Consider the following 20,780-nt stretch of genomic DNA (forward strand, 5'->3'; position numbering starts at 1 on the left):
ACATAGTTTTGTGGATTGGCCAAGAAAAACAGGTCTCAATTCAAATAAAAATAATGTTTGTTATTTTAAAAAGATTTTTCCACTGAGTTATGTGTTAAACTTTTTGCTAATTTAGTTGTCTAATATTGCACACGATTTAGGCAGTGATTTGATATACTTTCTGTGGCTCAATATAATGCCTATCTGAATTTTTAAAATTTTGCTCTTGAGTAGGAGTTAGGTTGAATTAGGGTACACATAATTATTTAACTAACTTTTATTATTATTTTGTGGATTTTTATAAAAAGATAAATCCCATGTCTTATTTCTTTAAATAGATTGGAAATCGTAAAATATGCAAAGGACTTTTATTGATGGTGAAAATGCCTTCTTTAAGGTGCATGTGCATTTTCCCTTCTGTAAGTGACTGGACCAGCATTTTGAATCTACTGCATCCCTGGAAAATCTTTCTCTTGGCTTCTCTGACATTCTGTCTCTAAGCTCAGTCATTGTTTTATTTGCAGAAATGTCTTTCTTCTGCTCTTCCCGTGTGCGTGCATGCAGGTCATTTTTCTAAATGGGATTTTATGTGCTCTTCCTTTGCATGACCTTTCAGTTTCTCTTCCCATCCCTCCAGCTTTGTGTTTCCCACAAATACTAGCCGACTACTTCTGTCTAGATGTCTTTGAGCTCTCTTTACACTTTCTCCCAAGCAGAGGGAAGTGGTCCCTAGTCTAAAGGGCAGTGCGAGTTGAAACCCCTTGCTCTGGACCTGACTCTCCATCCATCTGTGCAATCCATCACGGCCTCTGTATGCCAGAATGACCTCACCCCCTGTGAAATTGTCTGTAGTTAATTTTCAAATGTTTCCTAGAGCTAGAAAATTCTATAACTGTCAGTGACTTTCTTGTTTCTTGTCATTTTGCCATGGGTCTCCCAGGTTTCAAACTTATTTTGTTTCTTTCTCTTTCTACTGCTTCTTGTTTTATCTGTTGCCAGCTACTACATATTATACCTTTAGTCTTGCATATATACATGTTCTTTCTACCTTCTAGCACCTGTTCTCACTTCAGCCATACTCCTTTCAACTGGACTGATGCAACATGTGTCTCCCTCTACCACCTGTCCCGTCTTTAAGTCAATGCTGCACATTCCTATTTGCTTAATCTTTCAAACCACTGTTTGTATTGCATCACTTCCAAGTTTAAAGGCATAAAAAAACTCCCTCCTGCAGTGATTTAAAATTAACCTCATTAGCTTGGTGTTCTGTATACTCTGCAATCCAAAATCCAAGTTAACTTCTTTAGACTTCATCTCCTACCATGACCTCATGCATATCCTATGCTCTCTTGGACTTCTGTGCATTCCTTTTAAATAAATATTCCTTCTGTTAAATAAATATTCCTTCTATTTCTTCTATTCCTCCAATGTCCCCCCACCTTTTGAATCAGTGTTGTGTCGTTAATTACTCAATCCAGTCTCTGGTCACGTGTTTTGGATGCTCGCTTTAAGATACTGCCCTGCTTGAGAATGGAGTGGTTGGAACAGGGGGGAGACCAAAATTGGGTCCTAGTTCATGCTTCTTAATGGCAATCTTGAATAAGCTGCTTAATATCTAGCTTCCTGGAGGGGCAGAACCTGGATGGAAATGGTCACTTAAGGAAAACCAGTATTCCAAAAGTCTGTCTGGAAAACAAGGAGTCTGGTAAAATTTTGAGGAAATCCAAATCATTGATTTCAGTTAATGATCTTTACGCAAAATACAGATCAGTTTTCATCCCATGACATCAGGGGTTATTTTCTCGCTTTTGAGTCAAAGATGTTCTGGTGCTCTGTGTGGAGCCCCCTGTGCGGAGGCTGTGTCATGTGCTCCCAATCAGAGGCTCAGATTTGATTCCTGCCTTGAGGGATTGATTAGTCTGACTGCTCTGAACCGCCCTTTGCTGATCTGGACTGTTGGAGGAATTACCTCTTTCTTACTCATAAAGTTCAGAAGCTTTGATGACCTTATCACAGTGGTTTACAAATTATGCTCCTGACCAGAAAAACTTAGATTTCTGTTGCCCTTAGCTGTGTGACCGTGGTCACTTTGATTTGACTCTTCAGTAAAATAATATAGCTCAATAGTCAATAAATGTTACTTTAATTACATAATATGTTAGTCAAAACCTAATATAAAAGTTATTGCTATTCTTTGCCACACACCCTGTCCTAGTGATTGCTTTAAATTTTCAATAGTCACGTTCTATCATTAGGAGCTCAACTCACTCCTTATCTTTAAATATAAGGCCTTGTTGGATAGAATAATAAGCAAATTACATTCAACAGTCTATTCTACTGTCAAAAAATGTAGTTTTTTTTTTGGTATGTGAAACAAATGTGTAGTATTTAGTCAAAATAATTCCGTCCCTGCTCTCAGATGCCTTATAGTCTCTTGGGGCGACAGAGCACCGTGATCCTTGTGTGCTTCTGGTGAGTAAGAGGTGGGTGAAAGGCATCACAGGGACATTTCAGTGCATGTGACAGTTGGACGGATATTCAGGTACTCTACCCCAAAACACTAGGACTGCTTTGGATAAATAGATGGTATTCACTTTGGATCTTGAAAGATGACAGTGGTACCCCGGTAAGGCCAGGTTACAGAAAGATGAGCATAGGGGAGGTTTTGTTGGTGAGAAGTCTGGTGTGATGGGAGTTTAGTGTTCATGTGTGGACAAGATAGATATTAGAAGTTAAATTGGGTCCAGATGGTGTGGAAGTATCCAAATATATATTATGCAAATACAACATTGGTGATGGAGAAAAGGGGTCAAATCTATCACATTGGTTCAAACAGCAAGTTTCTTTACCCATTAAAGTACACTGAAAATGGATTTGAGAAGAGAAACCCCCATTAGAAGGATAAGAAATAATGTCCTAGATCCATGCTGTTGCAGCAGAGATGAAAAGAATAAATTTGATAGGTACTAGGAGGTAGAATCAGTTGGTCTTGGTAGTAATCGAGATGTGATTTTCTATGGCTGAGATATTAAAAATGGCTCACAGCAATTTGAGTAGAATGAAGGGCCAGGCACCAGATTTCTAGGGGGTTGAGGGATAAATGGGAGGTATAAAACATGAAAACCTAAGAGAAGAAGAGGAAGGCGTTTTGATTTTTTAAATGATGGGAGGGGTTGTTGCTTAGTTGCCTGCTGATATGAAGAAGTCATTGCTCATTGGGATAGGGCTGTTCGCTCAAAATTTAAAGTTAAAGAGAACCTTGATTACCTTGCATTAATAAGCCAGATTTCATCAGGCTTCATATTTGATTAGTTCCTCCTGGAGTCTTTAAAAGACCCTTCTGGTTTCTACTGACCTGAATGGTTTTGTGTTACTGGAATATATCTTGTTGTCTGTTTCTTCCAACAGATTACTATGAATATATTAAATAACATTAGGCTTGATTCTTATCCCAAGGAATTCTGACTATTAAAATCTCTGTTCATTCTAAGGAACTTTTTGTTTAGCAGAAAATATGATATGGCTGGTGATTTTATTTTTTACCCTCTGCATGTGTTGCTCTACATAATGAATATGAGTTGCTCTACATAATGAGATGATGGAACTGTTTATCATCAAACTTCAGCTTCTTTCTTCTATTGTTTTTCTACTATTAGGTAAGATGTTAATGTATAACTAATTGTACCTTATGGTATATACCACTTGCAAGTACAGAAATATATCTGAGCTTCAGAATAAAGGGGAATTTAAGAGTTAATCTTCAGTCAGTGGTGAGCTGCTATTTGCTAGAATAATATTGCTTAGGGACTTCCTACGAATAAGAAGATAAAAATTGGGCCAGGGTTTCATGGTTTCTTTTCAATTTCTCATGTGACTTAAAATTTGCCAGGTTGTTAATATTTGAATTGTAATAATGATTCTGTGAATTAAAAAAAAATCATTGGGATTTTAAGGTGGTCTGGAAAACGTGGGTGATTGTTATATAATTTAATGTCTTGATACTCCAGTTCTCATCAAAACAACTTTAATAATAACAAAAACATGGGCTGACTTTTTTTTTTTTAACCCCAAGAGTCTGTGTGTGTGTGTGGTTGTATATGTGCATCTCTGTGTTGTATTTAGTTAGGGTAATTAATTTTTAGTTAATAATTACAAGATATACTATTTCTTAACCTTTACTATGCTAAACTTTTTTTAAACTAAGAGCTTGTTTATTTTATTTTATTTAGTTTTTACTGAGATAAAATTGATATATAACATTGTGTAAGTTCAAGGTGTACAAGACGTTTATTCGATACATTTATGTTTTGCAATATGGTTACCACTGTAGAATTATCTTACGCCTCTATCCACATCACATAGTTATCTTTTCTTTTTTTGTGGTGAGAACAATTAAGATATAGTTTCTTAGCACCTTTGGAGTTTGTAATACAGTATTGTTGACCATACTCACAATTCATTAACCCCCAGTGCTAAGCTCATAATATGCATTGTCCTTATACAGAACCTATAAGGTAATGTTTAGCATTATTATCCCCATTTCCTGGATGAGAAACGTGAGCCTTAAGAGTCATACAACTTGCTAAAGGTCACACAGGGAGTACAACACTTTGCATTCAAGTCAAAGTCTTCCTGGCTCTAAAATCCATTCGTTCTATCATCTAGTTAATGATAACTGCATAGACAAAGATAACTTCTTAAACTGAGATTCACAGGGGTGGAGCTGTTGACCTGGGGTTTGTTTTGGGAAGCCTGTGAGGTCTGTTCCTTGATTGCACAAGCTTTCTTAGGGTCTTTTCTCTGCTTTTCTGCCTGGAATGCGCTTTCCCCATACTTACCCATGCTTAACTCTCCCCCCGTCTTTCAAACCTGTGCTCAGATCTCACCTTCTCACTGAGACTTTCCGAACCCCTGTTTAGGACTGTAAGTTGCTACCCCTGCCGAACCCCCACTTTCCCTGCCTTTTTCATTCCCAGTTCCCCTGGCCGTACTCTGTTTTTACTAGCACTTTCTTACCTACATGTAATTTGCTTATTTTTCACATTTATTGTAAATTTTCCATTCCTGCCTGTTAAAATATGTTTCAGGACGGCGGGAATATTGCCTGTTTTGTTCACTCCTGTGTCCCCAATGCCTTGGACAGCGCCTGGCACATCATAGGCATTCAATCATTGAATAAATAAATAAATGGCTAGATGCACGAGAACTCCCTGAATTCATAAGGAAGATACCCCTCCCTTTTTTTTTTTTAATGAGCTTGTTCCTAGGGAAAGCGTCCATGGCTTTTTTCAGGTTCTTACTTTATTAGACTGCACCCTGCGTCTGTCCCAAGGGGTGGTGATTCATATGCTCATTAACTGAATTAAAAAAACATGGAAACAAAATCACTAACTTGAAAAAAAATGCATCCCCATGTTCATTGCAACATTATTTACAGTAGGCAAGGTATGGAAACAACCTAAGTGTCCATGGATGGTTGAATGGATAAAGAAAATGTGGTATGCACATAACACACACACAATGGAATATTATTCAGCCATAGAAATAAGGAAATATTGCCATTTGTGAAACATGGATGGACCTTGAGGGCATTATGCTAAGTGAAATCAGTCAAACAGAGAAAGACAAATACCACATGATCTCACTTATATGTGGAATCTAAAAACAAAAACAAAAAACCAAATTCATAGATACAGAGAACAGATTGGTAGTTGCTAGGTGCAGATGCATGGGGGTGGGCAAAATGGGTGAAGGTGGTCAAAAGGTACAAACTTCCAGTTATGAAATAAATAAGTCCTAGGGATATAATGTACAGCATGGTAACTACAGTTAACAATACTGTATTATATATTTGAAAGTTGCTAAGAGATTAAAGTTCTTACCACAAGAAAAAAAAATTGTAACTGTGTGGTGATGGACGTTAACTAGATTTGTGGTTATCACTTTGCCATTAATGGAGGAGTAACTATGTCAATTATTCTATATTGTACTGAGGGATACTCTGCAGCTATTAAAAGAATTCAGGTAAAAATATCTGTATAAATATTGAAAGATTTCCAAGACATGTTGTTAAGTGAAAAAAATAAGTTTCACAGGGTATATATAATATGTTCCATTTCATATAAAAATTACACCTGCATATATGGGCATCTCACGTATATACTGTTATAGAGAAGGAATTGGAGGGATATTTTCCAAATTACAACTGTGATTCGTTTTAAAGGGGGGACTTGTGGAGGTAGCATGGGGCTTCCATGTTTTATTCTGTGTACATTAACACCAGTTTAATCTTTTATGAGATGACGTGATGATGGGGAAACACTCCTTAGAACATTAAAAAAAATTGCTAAAGAGACACATACACTCCAATGCTGAGGTGAGTTGGTTTCCCTTGCTTCAAGGAACATTTCTTTCTTTTTTTTATCATTCATTCATTCATTCACTCATTCATTCATTTATTTATTTATTTATGGCTGCATTGGGTCTTCGTTGCTGTCCACCGGCTTTCTCTAGTTGCGGCGAGTGGGAGCTACTCTTCATTGTGGTGCGCGGGCTTCTCATTGCGGTGTCTTCTCGTTGCGGAGCACGGGCTCTAGGTGCAAGGGCCTCAGTAGTTGCGGCACGCAGGCTCAGTAGTTGTGGCTTGCAGGCTCTAGAGCACAGGTTCAGTAGTTGTGGTGCATGGGCTTAGTTGCCCCGCGGCATGTGGGATCTTCCCGGACCAGGGCTCGAATCCGTGTCCCCTGCATGGACAGGTGGATTCTTAACCACTGCACCACCAGGGAAGTCCCCAAGTAACATTTCTTTGTATTACTTCTCTCCCATTCTTCCCTCAACGCCCAACATCTTCTTTAACATTAGTGGATGATAAATTTTAAATTAGTATTTTAATATTTAAAAATTTTACCCTATTATTTTTTTATATTCAATTTTATAAATGCATAGCACCTTTTATTTAAAAGTTTAATGCATTCTCAGAGGACAAGATTGGAATCACTTGCCCTCTGAAAACGGCACACGACCAGATAAATGTCCTCATGTCTCGTGCCGTGATTTGAAGGTAGTCACTCAGTAAACACTAGTAAATTAAAGATTTCTAAACAGATTAAATTAATTTTCTGAAGAACTGTAAACATGGATGTTTAAACAGACCATGAATTTATTTGCTGTCATTTATGAGACAGAAGATTAAGTCTGGTAGAATAAGTTACTCCTAATTTCCATCAGGAATGTGGGTAATGTCCAAAATAAAGAATGTATAGCTGTGTGACAAAGGATGGGTTCCTTAACCACTCTGAGCTGCAATTCTCTGTTTGTAGAACAGGAACAGCACTGATATAGGGCCTGGCTCATTCGTGAGGATGTTTAATATTATCACCACTGTCAATAAATATTTTCCCTCTTCCTACCCATCTTTATCCTCTGAGGTAATTATGTAAAGTTCTTTTCAGTGTTTAACTAAAATATCTATAAGATAAAAAATAAAGTGCTTTGTTCAAAATGTATGCACTTAACAGGTATAATTATTATTATTTTTTTAAAATTTATTTATTTATTTATTTATTTTTGGCTGTGTTGGGTCTTTGTTGCTGCTCGTGGGCTTTCTCTAGTTGTGGTGAGCGGGGGCTACTCTTTGTTGTGGTGCGCGGGCTTCTCATTGTCGTGGCTTCTCTTGTTGCGGAGCACGGGCTCTAGGAGTGCAGGCTTCAGTAGTTGTGGCACGTGGGCTCAGTAGTTGTGGCTTGCAGGCTCTAGAGCTCAGGCTCAGTAGTCGTGGCACACGGGCTTAGTTGCTCCGCGGCATGTGGGATCTTCCCTGGCTGGGGCTCGAACCCGTGTCCCTTGCATTGACAGGCGGATTCTTAACCACTGCGCCACCAGGGAAGCCCAACAGGTATAATTATTAAACACTGAAAAGCAATGTTATGCTCAAGGCCACTGCTTTTAGTTGTTTTGCAGAAGGGGAGAATTGGGGTGAAGTACAGCCTGTGCTTTGCACCCCAAGCCAGATTCTCCAAGGGGACCCCTTTCTCTAGTCTCACTTAGGTGCCATAGAGGTGCCAGATGCACTTCGGTGTCCAGTCTCTTTATAACTGGCCTTTCAGGAAATTCAAGTTCCATTTTATATAAAAATTGTCCTTTGCTGTCAGAGTGGCGGTGGTCATTGTTAGAAAGTCATTGCTTGATGGTACACATGGTTCCCAACTTAGGATGGGTCAGTACACATTCGTCAGAAACCTTACTTCGAATTTTGAATTTGGGTCTAGTCATGGATGTTTGTGTCCGCTCTCTCCTCTCTCGTGTTGCTGGGCGGTGGCAGTGAGTCACAGCTTCCAGTCGGCACGTGATCTGGAGGGTAAACAACCAGTACACTGACAACCATTCTGTTCTTCTCTTTTGGTACAGTGTTCAATAAATTACATGAGATATCCAGTACTTTATTATAAAATAGGCATTGTGTTAGACAATTTTTCCCAACTGTAGGCTAATGTAAGTGTTCTGAGCACATTTAAGGCAGGCTCGGCTAAGCTGTGATGTAGGTTAGGAGCATTAGATGCATTTTGGGCTTATGATATTTTTGACTTACTATGAGTTTATTGGGACAAACCCCATCATAGGCGATCTGTAATTCATTTGTTAGTTGGTTCAAAGAATAGTTAAACATCTGTTACATGAATGGCCTTACTAGGATATAAAATAAAACTAAGAAATAACCTGGCCACGTATGAATAAGTGTCAGACAGAATGTTGGTACTTTGTATTATGGATATTTTTAATTAATCTTCTAAGAATTCTTTCCTTTCTTTCTAATCTTCCCCAGTACCACCTGAGTAATTATAGCCGGCTTCTGCCTGATGGTCGTATGTCTTCCCAACTCTGTTAAGTGACATCATCTTGGTAGTTTTCAGTCTGCCACAGGGGGAGTATTTGTATCACAGGTGTTGGCAAACCTTACAAATCAGATCTTTTTTCCCTTAAAAAAATTTTTTTTTCTTTGGAGAGCCAGCTCTTAGACAGTTATCAGCACACCTCCTGCGTGTATCACATCTTCACGCCACTTCCTAGAAATGATTGGTTGTCCGTCCAGGTCTCTGCTTTGACAGCCCATCATTGCTTTGGGTTTTGTCTCTAACCTGATGAGACTTCTCTTTACGCCAAACAAGTTTTTGCGTGTCAGAGTCTGTCGCCACCTTCCCCCCTGGAGCCCCCAGGAGAGCTGGGCTTGGGATTGTTCAGGTCCATCTCCCAAGTGCTTTCTTAGTGACATTGCTCTGATGGAAACCCCAGGACTGACCTGAGGATGTGATGTCAAACTGACCCTTTCAAATTTGCTAGTCCTATCAGAGAAGCAAGGCAGGGCCCGAGTGTTCTTTGGGGTGTCACAGAGTGTTAAGTCTTGAGAAGACCCCTGCTCCTTAGCTGAGTGCAGGACAACATATGTGTTTCTATTTTTAAAATACATTTGTATCTTGATGGTATCTCTTGAGACTGTCAGAAGTGAGGTCTGTAACTGCAGGTCTCTTTGACCTCATCAATTGTTTGACTCAACTCACTAGTAATAGTGTCTGTTTAATGATTCTTTTAAGAAGTTGGAATTTTATTAATATCTGACTGCTACCCTCAAGAGTATATATAGGCACAAAAACCCCCTGCAGTTCCATTTTACAAAGAATTCTCATATGTGGAGGTGATTTTCGAAATGATAGAGAATAGAGACAGAAGATGGGTTTCACATTTAATGCCCAAGGGAGAAAAGCCACCCGCAGACACACGTCCAGGAATCCAGCAACTAAGGCTCACAGAGAGAGAATAATCCAGATGAAAGGGCTGTGAGACTTATTTTAAGAAATTGCCTAATGACAGATTCAGGGTTTTGAATAGGAAATAGTATTTGGTATTCAAGATTTCTCAAATAAAGGAAGAAAGGTAGCTCTGGCCCTTGAAAAGCTAATCCGAATCACAAAAGCTGAGCTGACTTTACAGGAAAAGTGTGAAAGACTTCTGAATGTGCTTCCCTTGTACTGTCTTTATCTGAAGATACTACAAGTTGTTCACCCCCGCGAAATAAGCCCATGCTCTGGGTCGTGATGCTAAAGATAGCTGTTGAGCTTTTTAAAAATACATGGACTGTCTAATATCTTAAAATCTATTTCAGTTTGTTATTAGTTACAAAGTCTATTTTCTACCAAATTGTAGTACTTGCCTGGTAAAACTTTTTAAGAGAGGAAATTCCTACCACTTATCAGTCCAATTCAACTTGTCTATTATCTGGAGAACAAACTTAGCAGACAACTTGATCCTCTTTTATCTGAACATTCAGGAGTAAATATTTCAAGAGTCAAACAGTTTCTATCCCCATGAATGACCTAAATAAATATTTCAGAACTTTTACTTTTGTAACTGAAAGTAACCAGTATCTGTTATGTTTTCTATTTCTATTTGCCCCGTATATCACTGCTGCAATCATTTTATACTAAAAATTGTAATGAGTCTCTTACTCTGAAAGCATCTCTTTCTGGTAAATACTGATAAGACAGTCTTTCACATAAAATGAGCTCAAGTTTTTTTAGTCCATTTGCAAATCACAAATTCCAGATTTAATTATATCCCAAGGGAACAACCTGAGGAAACCAAAAGAACTGACATAATTGGATCAAATTGTGTAATCAAAAGCAAATGATATGGTTATTAAACCTAATGAAATGACTTCCCAGCATTTAATTCATTTCTCTGACTCAAGAAATTTTAGTAATAAGTAAGTGTGTTGAAATGGATACTCTGAACAATCACCCTTCCTAAACAGTCCTTTTCTCCAAGACTGTTTTTGGTTGAAATATTTCTGAAAGTTACACATTAGAACAGATAGTCGTTATCTTCTGGGACATGAGTGAAAGGAGAGGTGGCAGGAGGTGACATCTGCGTCCTTATTAAACCCAGGAAGAAAGCAGTGAAAGGGGCAAATGCTTTTATAAAGTAAGGATCTCTTGTATTACCACCTCCATTTTACATAAAGTGAAAACAAACCGTTATTGGTAATAGCTATATGACATCTAAAGGATTACTATCACTAGTTTATAAAGATTTTGTTGAAATTCATAGAAAAAAATAGGCTTCTCATAAATAGATGAGTGAGATAAGTAGATAAATCAACCACATATTTTACATATTTTACTTATGTAGTAGGCAGTGTTCCAAGCATTTTATGTTAATTAACTCATTTGATCCTCATAGAAACTCAGTAGATAGTATTATTCTTCCCAGTTTATAAATGAGTTAACTAAGGCAGAGAAGTTACATAATTTGTCAAAATCATTCTGCATGGAGATTCTGTTTTTAACCACCAGGCTAAAGTGCCATACCAAACATAACACATGTTTATTGGTTTAAATTAGTGTATTTGTTTAACGTCTTAATTTTTGTTTAGCATTTGTACCAGATCCCAGGCATTAAGGGCAATGCAGCAATACACAGCTAATTAGCTTTATTAATGTTAACCTCTACGTTTATTATAAACTTTTGAACCATGATTTTAAATTGAGCATTCAGAATAATCATCGTTGCCATGTACCTTGTGTCAAAATAGAATAGGTTTTGTTTTGTTTGAGAGAATACAGTCTCTTGATCCCCAGAAAATCTACCAACTAGCTTTTGCTTCATTGAACTTAACTAGAAAATTGAGTGAAAACGAGATTTTTCTTTTTTTTTTGAAAGCTACTTACTTTATCGAAGCCATTTACTGGTTTCAAGTAAGTTAATGACTGCATTTCATTTGTGAAGTTATGAGATTGCATTGGAAAATAATAAACCAGTGCAAACTCTAATAGATGTTTAGAGTGGATTTTGTTATAAGACCCATGTGTTGCTCCTTACTTGCTTATTAACAATTTAAAATAATGAGGTGTAGAACTTTGGGGACTACAAAATGTTTTTTAATAAGCCCTTCAAAATAAATAATGGTAAAGTATGTATTTATCATCAAGGAAAAAGGGTAAAATATATACATCTTGTTCCCCGTTGGAAGCCATGTGAGGTTTTTGTGGGCCACAGAGTCCAATGGTGAACCTGCCTAGCTGTGACTCTTCTTCACTCTTTATTCTTTCTTTAATTTTTAATTGAAATTTCTTCTAATTTTTTGATATGGCATCTTACCAGTCTTTTGCTCTTCTTCTGCCATTCAGACACTACACCAAATCATTGATTTTTAAAAAAACCTCTCTGCTTGATTTCTAGGACTGATTCAATATGATATACATCAATATCAATGACCAGTTCCATCTTTTTACTTCCCTATAATGTTCTGTTTTCTTTCTAGACCCTTGATTCTTTGAAAAGTCACTTTTCAGAGAAATTATAAAGCAGTGATATTATGTAGTAAAAAGTACTTTATGAAAGTTTTGTAGGGTTTTATTAACAAATAAAAATAGCCTTTATTTCTAAAAGATTTTATATGCTCATTGTAAAAGTACTTAATGTTACAGAGACACAGTAAAAATCACTGTTACCCAGATGTAACAGCTGGTAAGATTTCCTGATGTTCATTATTTATGTTTCTCCTAAAATGAAAATTCACACACAAAAATATTTTAATAGTAATTCTCACTCAATGAAAGTACATTTATTATATGTTCAGAGTTTAATATTTTTTGCAACATGAATTTTATTTTATTTTCATTTCTCACAGGCCCTAGCCCTGACTAACTAGTTAGCTAGGGTCACATCAGTACTGAATCGTTCTGGGTTACTCTTCCGTGAGTGAAACAGAGTGAAAAAACTTGGTGAAACTGAAGAACCACAGGCCATGATGCTGTTTGCAAAATCCCAGGGCTGCTGCTGCAGAGAAATCAGAAATCTTTTCTAGGCCTAATTTCTTCATAATAAGAGTTCCTACCCTGTTGTGAGGATTAAGTGAAAGATTGTATATGCAGGTTGTGGTGCGTTATAGATGTTTAGTAAAATTGGTTCTTTTTCTTTTTCCTAAAAATTTTGTTTTAATATGTAAGGTACTTTGCATGTAGTGATAGCCGTGAGTCAATCCCAGCACGTTTATGAGATAGAGAAAGTCGTATTTCCTTTATTTGGATTAAGAAAGTGGGGCTCAGTGAGATGAGTAATACATGGCAGAGGCAGGCCTCATACCCAGGTTGGTTGTTCATTACACCCGTGCACGTACTGGGTGGATCCAGTACATTTCTCTATATAATCTCATGTAGAGCATTCAGTAAACTTTATTAAAGAATGCTTTGTAAGGCTTCCCTGGTGGTGCAGTGGTTAAGAATCCACCTGCCAACGCAGGAGACACGGGTTTGAGCCCTGGTCCAGGAAGATACCACGTGCCGGGGAACAACTAAGCCCGTGCGCCACAACTACTGAGCCTGCGCTCTAGAGCCCGTGCTACGCAACAAGAGAAGCCACTGCAATGAGAAGCCTGCGCACCGCAACGAAGAGTAGCCCCCGCGCGCAGCAACGAGGACGCAGCACAGCCAAAAATAAAAGAATAAATAAATAAATAAATTTATTTAAAAAAAAAAAAAAGAATGCTTTAGGTGTCAACAACACAGCTCTGTTATCCAAGCTATGTTGTGCTCAGAGAGCTGGAAGCTTGTCACATGGTGACATGGCTCAGTTATATTTGGAAAAAAGACTTGCACAAAATTCATTAAAAAAATCCCATATGCTTTGTTTTTTGGAGTATGTTTAAGGGTTGTGTTGTTAAGGATTAAATTGAGGTTGTATTGAGGACTAAAGAAGTGGTTTCTTTAGTAACTGGCACATCAGCAGTCCTCGGTGTATACTAGCAATTATCATTTTATTGTTAATTAAAATTTGTGAAGTTTAAAAGTTGTGTCTTGCCTTTTTAAGAAGTGATTTGTACTTATCTGTAGCAAGAAATATTTGTTTAGATTTTTTCTTAATGATCTAAATAAAAGTTTAAATAATTACTTTAGTTTCTCCATTAACAAATCAATGGTTAATTCTGAAATCATTTTTAAGCCAAGGAGAAATCGATTTTTTGAAAGAAAATAGTTATAAGCAGTTTTTTAAAATATAGGTCTGAATAAGTATTGTTTACTTACTTACCCGTGTATTACTTATTTCACCCCAAAGGTAAGGCATTTTAAAATGTCACCTCAGTAAGGTTTAAAACATTATCGTTAGGCAAGATTGGTCAGATGACAAAATCAGTACATTTCAACAATCCATATACGTCAGAGTATTTTTTCAGTAATGTTCAAAAGAAAACCAACGGGTATTAGTCTCATAAGGAAGCCACACCTGAACCAGATTGATTAGGCTGATTAAAATCATGTCATGATTAAAATCAGTGTACCTAATGGGTACATTTGGCCATTGGCGTGTGGTAGGGAAACTGAGCAGTGTAGAGGTACTTCCTGCAAAACGAATGGGCTCCGTATTGTTGAAGTGGTGATAGTGGTCAAGTCTTTGGGATAAAACTCTAATAATAATCTATGAGAAGCGGGCTTACATTTTGGAACTAAATTTCAAGATTCCACTGTGCATGTAACAGGTGCGAAGATACATACTATTTGCTGTTCTCTGTGGTTAGAGAGCTTCATAAATCAGCACCATCTGTTGTTCTTCTCAAAGACTCTTCTCTTGCCTTGGCTTGTGTGGAGACATGTTGTGTATGTTTCAAGACAGGAAACATTTCATTTCTGTGGTAAATGAAAATTTCATGGACTGGGTTCAGGACTATGTTTTCCATCCCATTTGATGAGTATTAGCTTGAGATGAGGATGTTAGGTATCCGGTTGAGGGCATGCAGCTCACATATAACATTCAATGTCACAGGTACTGAATAATCCTTCATTTAATCCAAAATTATTTGGTGTTGAGCTCTGGGTTCTGTGGAGCAAGTTTATATTACAATGAACTGCACTGCCTTTAAAGGTATAACAGCTATTAATTTCCCTCTATAATATAATGCAAGAAGATATTTTTATTCTAAAAAGTCTTGTTTATTATCTCGTCTGTTCTTAAGAGTATTTGAATTCTTGTTTTAATATAAATGTTTTTACTCTAGTAGAATATAATGATCTTTAAGTAAAATTATATTACACATTTCCTGATTTTATTTCTTTAGAAGTTTGCTATAGATTTATCATTTTCAGTTGTGAAATTCCCCTCCCCCCCCAAATGTTTTCAGTTGTTTTCCACATATGATGGGAAATTATTTTTCCCTGGCGATTTGGCCAATTAATCAAGTAGTGGAAACCTTAACACAAGAGCCTTCTGGAATCCAATTCGTGATACTTAGAGGACTTGGAAACAAATTCCCCTTGGAATTTGTTTTCCACCATATGTGATCCCCCCCCCCCCCAAAGTGGTTTAATTCATGCTGTCAACATTCAAATAAATATTTTCTCTGGGATGCTATGGTTCACTAATAGTTAATGTCTCACATTAAATTCAGAAAATTTTGCAGTTCTAAAATTCTAAAAAGGTGACAAAGATCATTTGGTTGAGCATTTGTGTAGCAATATAACTGAACCAGTCAAATTATTTTACTCTAAAAAATAATAATAAAAACACTTGAGGAAGAATATTGTAAATTTGTTTCCCAGGGTATCATCAGAACTTTCGTTTCTCTTCTTGCTTCCTAAACATAAAAATCAAAGTCAGGTATGCAGGAAATTTACATACACAAGTATAACCTAAGTTTTTAAAAAACGTTTTAAAAATGATTAAATTATTCCTTAAAATTGTAGGCTTTTCTTTAAAGTAGTAACTATTGAAACTATTTAGATCCTTGGAACCCAAGAGTTTGAATGTTGACATGCAGGTGATTGCTTTCCGGGTGAAGTTTTATTATGTTCCTATGTTCCTTAAGGCAGACAGTGTGCTTTTGCTTTCCTTGTTTGGTAAACAAACCAGTTACAATGCTTGTCCTCTTAATACTTTATATGAGTGATGGAGGCAGGATTCAGATTTTAAGTGTTCTAATTACAGATCCTGTACTATTTTGCAGTGGCATCCACTTTAGTATTTGGATATCATTAAAAAAAAAATCTGTGACTGTAGAGAAGATATATAGTGCTCATTAGGAAAAAATACAACTAGATAATTTTTGAAATTAAAAAGATAATTAGGGGGTTAGCCAAATTTGGTTTTCTTAAAGACATAGTTCATGTGAGTGCTTGTGATTTCAGAATATATCATCCATTGGTCCTTCAAGAACGTTTTCATTTGAAGGTGAGTCTTTATATTGTTAATATTATGGAAGAGAGTAAGATTATTAATTTTTATGAGAAGCAGAGAACAAATAGGTTCACATGAAGCTTTTATCGCCATTTGTCTAATACGAGTTTCTAACCTGATCTAAAACTCACTCTTCTCACCCAAGCTTACCAAATATTCATTTTTCTCTCACTTTTTTCTCTTCTTTGACTACTTGTCTCCTCCATCTTCAAACAAATTGCTTAGATCAATATTTTACGGTAGATAAAAGGTTAACAAAATCTCTTCCCCCTCTGCATGAGAATGTAAATTTTGGTGGGTTTTTTTTTGGCTCCCTTTTTCTGGAAACCTGTTAGTTTCTGTAAACTATCTTTGTATGGTAATTAAATTATTTTGATTGGTAATTTGCATCTAGACTCGAAAAACTGTAACTAGCTGACAAACAGCTGTCCCTGTGGTGGTGTCATGAGACGTACTGGCTTCTCTGAGACAGGAGGCTCCCAGGCCAGGGTAGCACTTTGCATCCAGCCCATGTGAGTCTCTTCCCCCGCACCTGAGCTGTCATCTGGGGGACACACAGGAAGACACCCTGGACATCTTCAAGGATGGCTCCTGCCAAGGACAAAAGCGGGACACTGCCTTGCTGGCAAGCCGGTTTCCTGCCTTTTATCCTTTGCAGTAAATCTGATGCCAGGTGGCATTTGGGGGTCTTGAGAGTCCGGATGTTTAGGTGGATCTAAAGAGCCTCTCTTGGTGGGTATTTCAAATATGTAGTCAATAAAATTACATATATCATGCTGGAAGGCGTTTAATGAAAAAACTAGCAGTCTCTGTGTTCTCCTCCTCTGTGTTCCCCCAGCCCCTCTCCCCAGAGGCAGCAACTCCCAATTTATGCAGATGTTGGTTCTGCTATTTACTTCCATGTTTCTGAATAAAATATTTATGTTGCTCTTTCCTGGTTACCAGTTATTGACATCTGTTGACTTGCCATTTATGGAAGATGGGGTTTTTCCTTTAATGCCACTTTCACTTTCCCCATTCCCATCCTCTCAGTATTGTTACATGAAAAGTCCAAGTGAAATCAATAGCCAGTGTCACATTATATGGTGATGTAAGAACTACTCACTGCATAACCAAGTAGGTACTCTGATTACATGTCCTTTCCTACACATTTTCCTTTGCTGTGCTTAGAGCTAATTGCTTTGACTTTTAAAAAATTTGTTTTGTTTTCTCTATACATAGCTTTAGTTCCCCTCCCCCCATTCTCTATCAGGTCTGTCAAAATGTTTCCCAAATGTTCAAAAATATTGAGCTATTATTATTATTTTTTTCTCATGGAGATTGACTTCCCAGACCTCTCCATCCTGCTGCTCTAATCTGAACTAGTTTTTGCTTCTCTGGACTGTCACCATATTCTGGGACTTTCCTTGGGTTTTGTCCATTGTTTTATTGAACTTTCTGGATTTTGCTGGAGCACATCCAAAAATAGCTTTATATGGAAGGGTCCATGGGAAGTAAAGACTTCGCATGTCTGAGAGTTTTTTTGAATTTTCACACTTGCTTTTTTTGTTTGGTTGGGCATATTGTTCCACATTGAAAAATTAGTTTTTCCTTGATATAGAAGGTATGACTCTTTTATCTAGTACAATTTAATGTTACCGTTCAAAAGACCTTGTTATCATAGAGCATTTGTTAATCATATTCCCAGTTTTAGTATGCTAGTGATCCTATAAATGCTACCACTTGGCAATGCTCAGATTAAACTCTGTTGTTGGGAGATAATTCTCCATGGTTCTCTTGCATTTTTGTACGTCTTGAGAATAAAGGCCTTTGTTCTGGACTGTTCTTTCAGCAATGTGTTGAAAGAAGCCTTGGAAGATAGGCATAGTGTCTCTCTCCATAGCAGTGGGCAGACATGCTTACTGCCTATGTAAAAGGTTTGAGTTCCCTGGGCTCATGTTTCTTCTGTGTGGGCCCCTGAGAATTTTAGCTTAGGAATCAGTGCATGAAAGTGTGATGCTCTGGCTAATGCTGTTGCTGTAATGAACTGTCCTTTGTCTCCGACCCGGGAGTCTCGTGTCCTCTGTGACATCCATGAAGCTATGGCAGGCTCACTATGAGCTTTCAAGTAGGGTGAAATCATAGACCCTTCACGGTTCTTCACATCTGTTTTATCTTTGAAAATTTCCTCAACTAACAACCCATGGTGTTTTCTTCTTCCCACCATTTACTGGATTGTATACAGCATTAGTTGTTTATATTTTTTAATATGTTTTCTCATTCCGGAGGCCTTTTATGATGAAAGCGCGTTGTATGCAACAAAGTGCAACAAATGTCGGGTTTTATGCAACTTTATAAAATGCAGATGATACAGTTTGTAATTAACTGAGTAGGTAATATGTTTAATATTAAATTTTACTGCAAGGCACAAGGTATGTATGGACAAATATATATTCTCAAAATATTTTATAGCTGTGTAACATTACCCTAAAACAATTACTGAGGTATGTTTTGTATGTCATATATTTATTGTTTATTTCTCTTTTCAATAACAGCTAACATTTATTGTCAATTACCATGTGTCAGGTATTATGTTATGATTGTGACGTGGATTATCTTACTTATTCCTCTCAGTAGTCCTACAAAGAAGATGCTTTTATTGTTCCTGGTTTACAGAAGAAGGGATAGAGATACAAAAGGGGTATATAACTTTTCTAAGGATATAAAATTGGCAGATGGCACACTTAGTGTTCACATCTCGGTTTGTTTAATTTTCTAATCTGAACTCTTAACCACTACACTCTGCTGTAAAATGGAGAGAAGGTAAAGGACAAAAAGTACATTGACTCACCTGAAAATTTTTTTTAACATTATGTAGCTTAAATTGATACTCTAGACCTTGCATCTTGATTTGACATATATAATAACTGAGCTTCATTTACTATGGTTATGATGGAATTCAGTGTATAACTCCTACTAAAAGTGATTATGTTCAGCTGCAGCTTTAAAAAGTACAAAACAACAAAATAAAGCAATATAGGAGCTGATCTGTACACATCCAGACACTGTGGTTCCCACAGCAGTTGCAGCTCAGCCTCAGGGCGGTGAATTTTGCAAAATAACTGAACACCATATGCAGCTACATGAAATAATATTCTGCATGCTCTTGGGGACCTGATAATGGCCACTGTGGGAACAATGAATGTGTCAATTATCAGTTACTGTTTCATCACTGTAGTTTGGGGTGTTTCATTTATGTGGCCATTTCACAGTGCCACGTAGGTGTTTCTGTTGGTTATACATCATGGTGGTGTTTCAGCAGTGTTTACATTATTAATGAATCCTGAAACAAAATGTCTTTAACCCATAAGGCTGTTTGTATGTTTTCCATCTGATTTATATAAATACAATCACATTTCTCTCCTCCCTACCCCCACTTCCCAGTGGAAAAGCATAATTTTGGGAGTTCTTGTTTACATTAAGTGTGGTTCTTAGGCAGGTTCAAGATGCTGGTTAACCTTTGAAATGTATTATGTGCTGGTGCTTAAAAGAGACAGGTGACTAAAAACTACATATTAGAGCCTCTCAGAACACAGGATCATCAATCTTCAAGTAGCTTGACTTCATGCAGTGCCTTGCCATTGAGGATGCACAGAGCCTATCTAAACTCATAGAAAAACTCAGTGCATTCAGCTTCTTATTTTGGTAGGTTCTCAGAGGAAATGTCAGTTGGGCATTACCAACTGCCCTGCCTTGCCTTCATATTGCTTCAATAATTTGAAATATTGTTTGATGCTGTGTCTTGAGCCTATAGCCTTTGCTTATCATTTTGTTGATTGATGTCTCTGTTGATGGTGTATATATTTCTACTATGAGTCTGTTAAATGCATGGTTAAAAATATACAGTTTTTCTCTAATGGTGGACTCTCATTAGGTGGTTTAGTTAAGTTCACATATAAACTCACTGTTATCAAACTTACACAGTAGAAAGGGTAAACCTAACAAATTGTATGTGTACATAAAGTATGCACATTGTGGATCCAAGGTGAAACCCTCATGAGCCTCTTAGCCACTGTGTTTGGAGATTCTGAGTCTTTTCTGAATATTCTAATTTGGATAATAGGACCATTGATATCGTCAGGCATGTTTATCCTTATTCAAATGATCCTGCAAAGCCAACGTCACTGTTAGTGAACTGCTTAGTGAAAAGACAGTGGCCAGGATTATAAAGTAAGGCATATTCTTGGGTGACATTTCATTTACTTTTATGAACCATCACATTTATTCCACATGCACCTTTTGAAGCACCAGCATGTTTACCCAATTTCTACAACATGTTGGAATATAATTTTTACAAACTATTGCCTTTCTAAAAGGAAGAATACAATGGTGGTTATTGGGGTTGGTTATCTTACTCTTTGTGCCTTTCCCAGCGCTGGGTCCTTTGTAACAGAAGTAAACAGAAGTGGTTCTTCATGGCTAAGATCTTAATGCCTTTACCTCTAAATGATCAGTCGATTGGCTTAGGGTAACTTTATGTGAGATTTCACAGGATGAAGTATCTAAGTCTAGGATTGTGCTTACTTGATGTTCATTTTGACAAG

General features: G+C 37.1%; 1 protein-coding gene across 27 annotated transcripts in view; it reads left to right on the forward strand.

Annotated features, from left to right (window-relative positions):
- The window catches only part of PARD3 (par-3 family cell polarity regulator), a 625,186-nt gene that overhangs the window by 317,355 nt on the left and 287,051 nt on the right, over positions 1 to 20,780 (forward strand). The gene's annotated exons all lie outside the window — the stretch shown is intronic.

The sequence above is a fragment of the Balaenoptera borealis genome, assembly GCF_965194805.1.
Source record: "Balaenoptera borealis genome assembly, chromosome: 3".
NCBI lineage: Eukaryota > Metazoa > Chordata > Mammalia > Artiodactyla > Balaenopteridae > Balaenoptera > Balaenoptera borealis.